The 10,568-nt window shown below is 33.3% G+C and overlaps 1 protein-coding gene across 3 annotated transcripts in view; it reads right to left on the minus strand.

The window, feature by feature from the left end:
- The window catches only part of LOC106460320 (beta-galactosidase-1-like protein 2), a 20,911-nt gene extending 10,610 nt beyond the window's left edge, over positions 1 to 10,301 (minus strand). The window contains exon 1 of one of the 3 annotated variants that reach the window (XM_022387019.1): positions 9,860 to 10,301. The gene's annotated coding sequence lies outside the window, so the exon portion shown is untranslated. Of the gene's footprint in view, positions 1 to 1,598; positions 1,653 to 6,674; positions 6,848 to 9,859 lie in introns of those variants that run through there. The other 2 variants (XM_013920012.2, XM_022387018.1) reach the window with 2 other exon arrangements.
- Positions 10,302 to 10,568: the final 267 nt, after the last annotated feature.

Raw genomic sequence — 10,568 nt, forward strand, 5'->3', positions numbered from 1 at the left:
AGGATATTTCTGGAAAGAGGTGGCGTGATAATAGTCACGTGACCTCGCTGACGCAACAATAGTTTAAAACATTTTAAAGTTCATTTTTAGAATAAAAAAATGTTTGAATTGAAAGCGTTCAGGAAAAAGTTGTCTTCACTTTTTATTCCTCTCTCTCTCTTTTATGGAATTTTGTTTACTGGTAATTCTTCACATTTTATAACATTTCTTCGAGTGTCATAAGTCCGATAGCACTTATAGTAGAAATGAAATGTGCAATGTGTGCAATACAAATTATAATTACAGACAAACTGCAAACAGCATGTAAACAAAGCTTTATAAGTACTTCACACACACACTGTTGAGTAGTAAACAAATCAACTGCAGAGTAACAAGCCACCACAGCAATTGAGAAAGTCGACAGAGTAAAAACAAAAATTTCACAAACCTCAAATTTGTCAGTCTGACTATCTGACTGACTAACGTTGACGGAAAGACATAGCTCTCTCCTGCCTTCACCTTATGCAAATCTAAATGCACATGATTAGATTATGCTACGTTGGCTAAAAGCGTTTTTCTTAGTTTTACTTGTACCCTTGGTAATAACAAGTAATAACAATAACCATTTTGCAACACTACTAATGCGCTAACAATACACTAGTAGCCATATTATGTGATTACAAGCATGCTCTGTGAGTTGTCAAGTAACAATCCGCTCTCATATCACTTGCAAATGCACGATTCTTTATGCACATTTGCTATGTGATCAGCCTGCAGCTGTATCAGCTAGGTAGATTTTCTAAATCTACGTTCTACCTATGATCTAACCTTTTAAATCAAAATTTTCAGTTATATACATCTGACTGGAGGGTTCTTTGTTGGATAAAGCAATTCTATCATAACAGTCGGTGACTAAGACACGAGTCTCCTAAGTGAAGAGCAACGTTACCACTGCCGAAGTCTGACACGGCCTAGATCAAGTGCTCTGGACTTAAAATAAGAATGATAAGTTGTATAATTTACCCTTGCACTGTTTTCAAACTAAGTGTCACCTATTTACATCTAGGGTTGTACTCGAAACAGTGCGATTTTAAAATATTACTTTCGAGGAAACAAAACAAGAGAAAAGAAGAAAATTTTATGTCAATAACCATAAAAAGTCTTTGTCCCAGTGAAGAGAGTATTACTGCAAGAATAGAGATAAGGTTAGCAACAGTAATGCTGAATATGCGAAACAAGCCGTATCCATTAATTTAGCCAAAGAAAAGGCTGCCACCCTGGTTAGATGGAAGAAAAACTATAGCAAAGATATCAGTAAAAGCCAGGAAATGTCGAGAGGTAGTTCTAATAAAAGCTACGAGAGGATAGCCCTAGAGCCCAGTCACCCTGTTAAATGCTATTTTTTGGATACTAGCCTACAAAGTCTACAGATGCTCCAAGCAAATAGCCTACTCGATGTATAAGGGGGATACAAAACTTACAGTTTCATATGGGTAACTTCACTAGTGTATGCCCATCTTTGTTTAATCTGATATCAAAGCGTAAAATCTGCTGGAATAAGAAAATCGTATGGAAAATACAAACACAAGGCAACACTTAATAATTAATCTTCAAATTACCGGTATTGCAGCTAGTACCATTGATTTTCAGACCACCTCAGCTACCAACATATCGAAGGACGTTTAAACGTCACACAGTTCTGCAGTACAACGAAATGTACATTCACGTGATAATCAAACATATGTACAGGAAAAAAATCAAAAACTGTATTACTTAGCACGTTAAAATATTTGCTTAACGCAGGAAATCTCAAGTTACTTCATTAAATTTTGCTTATGAACATATAAGTTCTAAAGTATTTGTTTCTTCATAGTTGATGCGCAATTTGCAAGGCCTGGATTTTTTTTTAAATAACGTCATTTTGATATGCCAGTAGGAGCAATTCCTTTAACCAGATAACAAATTAAAAGTCATATTCGGAACTGCTGGTTTAAACTGAGTTTTATTTCATTAAATGAAAAGGTGCAATATATTAAAAAACTTCCATGGCATGTAAAGCGTTGTTATGGAAATAAAATGAACAAGACATACTGTTGTTATGCAATAATTTACTGTCTTCTTTGAATGAGAAGACATCTCAATGTTAAGAAGGTAATAAGTATTGAAATAAATGTAATCCTTTTTTAACACTCCATAGGTAAAAGATTCAAAGAAGAATATCAGGAAACTTGTGAAAACAGAAGTTTTTATAAAATAAAAAATGACGAATAAATATTCCATATCTGAAAAATAGATTTATAATGAAAATTTATTTTTATGATAAAACAATTTCATAAATGCTATGCCTTAATAATTTCTGTATAAAATAATTAGTAAAAAACAGTGAAAATTCAAAGTAAAATTGGACCTTTAGAAGTAATACTGTCCATAATCCCTGAAATAATAGTGGGATAGCCAGTTTGGTGTCAGATAATTATGGGTGGCTCCAGTAATAACCATTAATAATGCAAAGTGTGTAAAAACGTTATTATGTAAGAACATAATATGCAATTTTGCTGTATATTTTTCTCTCCTTTTCAGAGGAAAGATGTAATTTTAATGTGCCTTTTCCCACTTTATATGATTATTGGTACCATATTCTAAATGCTATTACATTCTCCAATTCTATCATATTACCCAGGTCAGTCACTAATGATTAAAAAAGCAAAAACATTGAAAAGTTCTGTTTGCTGTTTATCATTTTGTCAAAAAACAAACTGAAAGGACAGTTATTTGAAGTAAGCATTTATGTGCATGACAGTTATTAATATAAAACAAATATGATACTTTTATTAGATACATAAATAGAGCAAAAATGCTACATTTACCCCCAAAACAGTCCAAAAACGACACAAGGATAAACGAAAAATAAATAATTAGAAGGGATGTAATTTTTTCCAAACTTCACAAAATATAAAAGTATTTGTTATTTACTACATTCACAATTACAAAAAATATGATTAATTACACATATTTGACAGACTACAGTACAGTGTATAACTGTAAGAAGTTTAAGAAAAATGTTTGTAATTCATAAAACAGTGAGTGTACAATCTCCATAATTTATGAATATGTTTATATGTAAAACAGTAAACATCTGTGGATTATTCAACTTACTCTGTAAAATGGTATAAAACAATGAATGTTAACAATAAACACTTATTTGAATAGCTCTACCCTGACAACTCACTATTATGTCAAAGTATTTTTGGAAACGACCCTTCTGTGTGAGTTCAATATTTGATATGCCCCACTCAGATTTTTTCACATTCTTGTGATTCACAACAACTGTTAAGCACACTTGTTTATGAAAACAAATTATACTAATATAACAGTGAATTAACAGACAACAATTTATAAGCATAATTAAGTGGTTTTATTTTGGGGGAACATACTACATGTTTTGCCTGAACATTGGTCTGTCTCTGCAGACTTGAAGACCGGTGTTTCGGCTGAATTAGTGAACTTGTCCGATATCGATAGCTTCTGACGAAGGAGTAATAGCAAAATATTGAGCTAATAAAGATACATCCTGTCGTTCTTTTATTTGCATAACTAGAAATGTCTCGTAATAAACTTCACTTCGCGTTCAACTAAGTTAAGAACAATGGCTTCTATAATTTTTCTCTTTCTGTTATAACAGTCATTAGCAATTATTTTTGTAATCTTAAGGTCAACGTAGTGGTTGTTCTCCCTGGCGTGGTCCCCCGGTGGAACAGCAGTAAGTCTGCGGATGTACAACGCTAAAATCAGGGGTTCGATTACTCTTAGCGGACACAGCAGATAGCCCGATGTGACTTTGCTTATAGCCCCCCAATGACACAGTGGTATGTCTGCGGACTCACAACGCTTGAAACCGAGTTTCGATACACGTGATGGCCAGAGCACAGATAGCCCATTGTATAGCTTTGTGCTTAATTCCAAACAAACAAAGAAAATCCCTTGCGTGGGATGCAATAACTGAATTATCTAAAGAAGCATGCACGATATCTCACTGGTGTTCTTTCGTCTTAATGTTAACGGGGCGATTGACTTCTCCGATGTATTATTTTTAAATTCACATGATACATTAAAAACAACGATTTTTGTATGGAAATCGGAAGCTGCGACTTAACCTTAGTTAAGATAGTGCCTAAAGATAGTCGGATTCTTAAACACGAGTTGAATCCTAAGGTTTATCATTATTATTTTTGCTTCAAGTCCTGGAAAGCAGAGAATGGGCATAGTGGGTTTATTTTCCCGATTGTTTTTCATTGAAGGATTTTTAACGGTCTTGTTGTTTGAGGTTGTTATTGTTAAGAAAAGTCTGTTGAAGCTGCAGAGGTTCTGTTTCTATATATTCGTTGCTGCATATTCTACGAGCTTTATATGCTAAGGTTTTAATGACGTTATTTTTAGCAGATATGGGATGACAGAATTTGGACTTCAGATGTTTGTTCGTGTGGGTTGCTTTTCGGTAAACAGTAGTTTTTAGTTTCAGGTCATCGGTATTCTTTATGACCAATACATCCAGCAAAGTTATTTGTCTCTACTTCAAGGTTACATTGTGTAGAAGCATGTTGATTTTTTAGATGTAATATAAAAAAACCTCCAAATTTCGTGTGTCATATTTCCAAATGCTGCATATAAATTTCAACACGCACAGGAGAAAAAGGATGAGACCATTAAGTACCATTCTTTATCTTGAAGTACTGATAGTTCCAAAAAAATCTAGATTCTAAGCATAATTACAGAAGTTGGATAATCTTAACTGAGATTAGTGTTCTTTCAGGCAGTCAGCTATCTTTATGTACTAAGCTTATCTCAGATTCTCAAGGAGTATTTGAAAATTCCAGTTAAAGTTTCAAAATCATAGACAAAACTTTGCAGAATTATACATAGGGGAACCAATACAGCATACAATATATCGTAGAGGTATGCTAGGCTTTTGGAAAACCGTAAAGTGTGAGAGGAGAAAGATGATAAGAGGATAATCGTTGATATTTATATTTCCAAATCTCTCCTGCTCTCACAAGTCGTGAAAGAAATTTATTTAGTTTTTTTTTAAAATAGGATCTGATTTTAAGGGAATATATATATATAAGGTCAGATAATGATTCGATTATCTTTTCATTTTCTTCTTTGTCCATAGGAAGGAAGAGTTTCCTTTGTCTACTAGTGAAATCACAATATTGTTATCTTGTTCATAGTTCTTAAGAGCTTTATGTTCATTGAAGGTGGTATATTTTGCGGGTTTAACGGTCTAACTTCTTGTGTTGCATCATGTATCTGATTAGGTTACACTCTTTGGAGTTGGAGCAAAATTTAAATCTAACGATAAAACACTCCGTAACTGTTTCAAGCTTTATCACCGAAAAAAAAAAAAACAAAAATAAACTTGTTTTAAGAATTAAACAACACCGAAAATAACACACTGATAGTCTAAAATAAATTATTTAATATAAATATGAATATTCACCCTATAACCCTAAACAGTTATTCGACCATTTTCACTTTTACCGGAATTAAGTTTTCTTTTGCAATTTGCATTTTATTTGAATAATTAATCGCAGTTTCAAATTATAAATCTGTAATTACAAATATCATATAAATTGTTACTTTTGGAAATATATCATCGTTTTTTGTGTTTTTTAGATAAATTTCTTTCGCCTGTGTATCTTTCATAAAACATTACGATTTCTCTATTAGAAAAGAAAAGCTGTCTTACATGCGTTTAGGTAACTAATATATTACGCTGTAGTGTAGAAACGTGTGTTATGAAGAAGTATTTTCACACCAGGTGAAACTAATCAGGTCTTTGTAGTTTATTCAAAAAATTAATAGCATCATTACTGCTTTATTATTAAAACCATTAAAGATAATCTTTAAAAAACGCTTCTCATCTTTATCGTAATATTGGAATTATTATGATTGCTTCGTGAGTGAAGATCGAAGTATTTGATGAAGTGATCCTACAGCTTAATTTACAATAGTAATATTTAGTAGTCGATGAATACCCTTGTCGAAATTAACTATTATTTTATACACACACTGTGCTATTTGCAGGGTATTTCGTATTTGTCGCACAGCTACGATTATAGAAGTCTAATTTATTTTTTATTTCGTCTGATCAGGTGGATAGGGTGCTCGACTCACAACCTGGGGGTCGCGGGTTCGAATCCCCCTCCCATCAGCCGTGGGGGCGTTATGATATAACGTTCAATCCCACTACAGGTATAATCCAAAAAGTTACTTATTCATCATTTTCAGTTACAACCTGCGAGCTCAATAATATTTCAGTTCTAAATTTAAATACCGAATATATGTTATCACTAACACCAATGAAAATGTCGAGTAACAACATGTATTCCTTTGAAAAGGAACAAGTTAGTAATCCCAGGTCTATTTCATATCTCGAAACCTTAAATTTCGGAATAAATTATTATTTATTACCTATTAATTGTATTTTATTCATGTTCATAATGCAACATGCATGAAAGAACTCATATTTGATTTCATAATAAGTTTTAAAGACCATATATATAACTGTACAGATATAAAACCACAAATATCAAATTTTCGATCATATAACATAAAACAAACTGCCGAACTGCCCAATGATATTTTCAATAACTACAACAACCTTAACTACAACTTTGTATCAATAGCCGAGATACCTGTTACCATGTCCGCATCTACTGGCCTTTTAAGTCAACTCTCTCCAGGTAGAATTCAACCAAACTATGATTTTTTCCAGCAAGAATTCGTTCAATTTGGATTAGAATTCGTACTGTTCATCAAAGTATTCTTGGAGACACAACCAGACTGACGCAGGCTAAATACTATAATGAACAGTAAAATATAATTACTACTCTAGAAATCTAAGAACATCGGCAGCTGAACTATACTATTACAAAATGGTGCTGCCATCTGTGTGTTAACAAATCCACTACAGTCAGCACCAGTCAAAATCTATGGAAATAAGTGCTTTTCCACTATGATTTATCTCAGCCTGATACTTAAGTACATGCTACTTAAATTTGAAATTTCGTACAAGATCATATTACGAGGTGGCTACTCGTATAAACATTCTGCCAATGTTTGTCATCAAATCCCACTGGAGTTCTTGTAAAGCCAGGATCACAAATTACATTCAGCTTAGAAATGAATTAGACTTCCTGGCGACTTTCCAGTCATGTCAACAGTAAAAAGTCCTATTATTACAAGAAGCAGCATCTGCTGTCTTAGCTACATTGTTGTAAAGTGGCTATCATGTGAAGTAGTGCATAACATTGAAACACCACTTGACAACATGGAAATTAAGGGCTACAACAACACTTTTTTTAGTCGCTGATTAATCAATTAAACGACCTTCCTAGCTGTCCAATAATTAAGCCATTAACATGTGATTTCTTGCAGACATCTTAGGTTAGGGAGGCCAGCCAGATAAAGATCAGAAGGTCAACGTCATAGTCTCGGTTGATTATGGAAGCGGTCACTTCGCTCCTCCATCTAGGTTTCCTCGCCTGACCTCTACAGGACATTCAGTTATTATTTTGTATTTACTTTACAGAACTTGCCGAATCTTATATCGAAACGTTTAATAAATATTTTAACTTCAGTGATGAAATTTGAATTTAAAGAAGTACAGCTACTCATATTTGCCAGATTTTCAGGTGAAATTGATTTCCCCAAAGAAAGTTAGGAGATTCGCTATATAATGGGGAGGGGGGGGACATGACGAAGTAATTGTGAATTTAGCTAAAATGCGTTTAAGCAACAAAAAATGATCGGACTCGATGTATAACACACAATGAAAACAATTTACTAAATAAAAAAAGACAAAATGCAGTGTGTGTACTTGCTTATTTGGGTTAGTCAAGACTATTCTATTGTGTGCAAACTTGTGTCCAGTGTCTTTCTTTGTGTCAGACTCGGTCAAAGTCAAATCTGTGCTCTGCAGTACAATTTAAGTCGAGCCTTCAGTTATTTTGTGGTTGCTACCCACACTGTGAAGCCAACATCCACAACAATCAAGGCTAAAGACGAGTGTTAGTGTGGCGTCTTTAGTGAAGAAAGAGAAAAAAAATGTGATGTTGTATTATGTTAAACGTTTTAAGCTCTTTAAAGTAAGTGGTAAGATTCAATCGTATTGTTATTTTAAAGTTGAAACTTCACTTTAAATGTTGTTGCAGAAGTTAAAGTTGTTCCATATTGAAAAAATAACAAAAACAGCATTATAACACTCATTTTATCAGATCTGTCCAATAATTTTATATAACCATTCTTGTTAGCATTCATAATAAATGACTTTTCACAAAATATATGATAAAATATTGTCCAATCCTTCTTTTAGTCGAAAACTGTTTGAAATTATCATCCAGGGTAACCAATTATCTTATAGAATTGAAATCAATGAGAAAAACTCGAAATTTAGAAACAGATGTGCTGGTTTTAAAAATTAACGTAATAAATAATTCATTTAAACCAGAAATTATTTGAAAAACAAATTCTTTGAATATTCATTTGAAAGTAAACGTATATTTAGTTCAATTATACATTTAGAAATCTCTCTTAGGAAATCAAAAGATAGCCTTAATTTTTTTATAGCAGGGAAGTCTGCTGACAGGAAAGTAGCACCAGACAGATTTCTATCAGTTCATTTCTTCGCACATTGATCTAATCTCACTTCTTTGACAAAACGAGAAAGAAAATAACAAACATAACACAAAATGGTTCTTTATTTATCATTCTTGTAATAAACAAACATAAAATATACTGTAACGTTCCAAATAGCGTGAAGTTTTAGCAAATTGTCAATAAAAATAGAAAATAAAACATATATAAAAGTAACTTCAAGTATATTTCATCCCGATATAAAACATTCACTCTAATATACCTTAACTGTGTAGTATTAACCTTAATTAACGTATACGATGAATAACTGGAAACCAAGAAAAAGCCCCGGCATGGCCAGGTGGTTAGGGCGCTCGACTCGCAGTCTGCGGGTCGTGGGTCACACCAAACATCCTCGCCCTTTCAGTCGTCGGGGCGTTATAATGTGATGGTCAATCCCACTATTCGTTGGTAAAAGAGTAGCCCAAGAGTTGGCGGTGGGTGGTGATGGCTAGCTGCTTTTCCTCTAGTCTTACACTGCTAAATTAGGGACGGCTAGCGTAGATAGCCCTCGTGTAGCTTTGCGAGAAATAAAAAAAAACAACCAAAAACAAACCAAGAAAAGATTTATGTGGGCGAAATTGTTTTAGCTTTAACTGGCTTGTAATATAACACATATCGTTCATGGGTAAACTACTGTTTACATAAATAAAAAATATATGTTTAATTTACATATTTAATTTACCTTATGACAATAAGTACCATTCTTGTAAAGAAACTAAAAATATGGTAGAAAGTAAAGTTATTGTTACGTCTCCGTTTGTTAATTGATTTCCCGTAAATTCGTTCGACGAAACTTTAGCGACACATGTTCTTTCTTAATAAAACTGGTTTATTCTTTCCAATCCAACTTTACGATACACTTAATTTCAACAGTCGCTCTATAACAAACGTCTCACGAGGGCAACAATATTCTGTCCGCATACATTCAATTACTCATCACCTACTCACATTTATTTGTCACGTTGTGACCATTTTATATATACCAGACTACCCTATATCTAGTAATCTCCCGACAATTCACGAAGGTTCGAGAGAAGTGGCGTGACACTAGTCACGTGACCTCGCTGACGCAAAATTATTATACTTATGCAGTAAGTATAAAACATATAAATGGAGAAAAACACCATTGTATTTCAAAATATTTAAGAACAAATGCAATGTATATTATGACTGTTTTACTTACAAGACATCTGATCACAGATCAGACCAAGCCATATCGAGGGCTTTCGCTTTCAGATTGCAGCAACACTGTCGTCTTCATTGCGGTTATTACGAATTTCAGTTAATAATGCCTCATCTCTTTTGTCCACTTTCAAATTGAATACTGCATCAAAAAAATCAAAATAAATGCTGAAATCAGTCATATTATCTGCTCTTTTATCAATCAACACAATTCTGTCAGTTAGAGAAAGCTTCCAGCAACAGTAACAAGCAAGGAATATCACCCCTAAAACAGTGCAGCCTCCAACAATAATTGTGCTGTACAGTTGTTGTGATGACCAGGAAAAACTACCATGTATAAAAAACCAGATCGCATATAAACCCGCATTTTCTAAAACTATCACAATGATATAAATCACGAAACGTCGACCCTCACGTAATTAAAACATATATGACCAATATATGAGTGATGGCAGTGGCGGAGTGGGTCTAAAATTTCTACCGGGAAAACTTGTAAAAGGACCCACTGAAAAGGGTCCACTTAATCCCAAAACGTAGTCAAAGGAATCAAATAAAAGTAAAGGTTTTAATCAAATAAAATGTTACATCTATTCAATGTTCTTGTATTTATTTATATTAATGCGTGCATAATACAAATACTAGAAAATGTTAATAATCTTATAATAAAAATGAAAATCTCAATCATAGAACAACCAATCCTAGTAATTTAC

The sequence above is a fragment of the Limulus polyphemus genome, unplaced genomic scaffold, assembly GCF_000517525.1.
Source record: "Limulus polyphemus unplaced genomic scaffold, Limulus_polyphemus-2.1.2 Scaffold751, whole genome shotgun sequence".
In the NCBI taxonomy this organism is placed as follows: domain Eukaryota; kingdom Metazoa; phylum Arthropoda; class Merostomata; order Xiphosura; family Limulidae; genus Limulus; species Limulus polyphemus.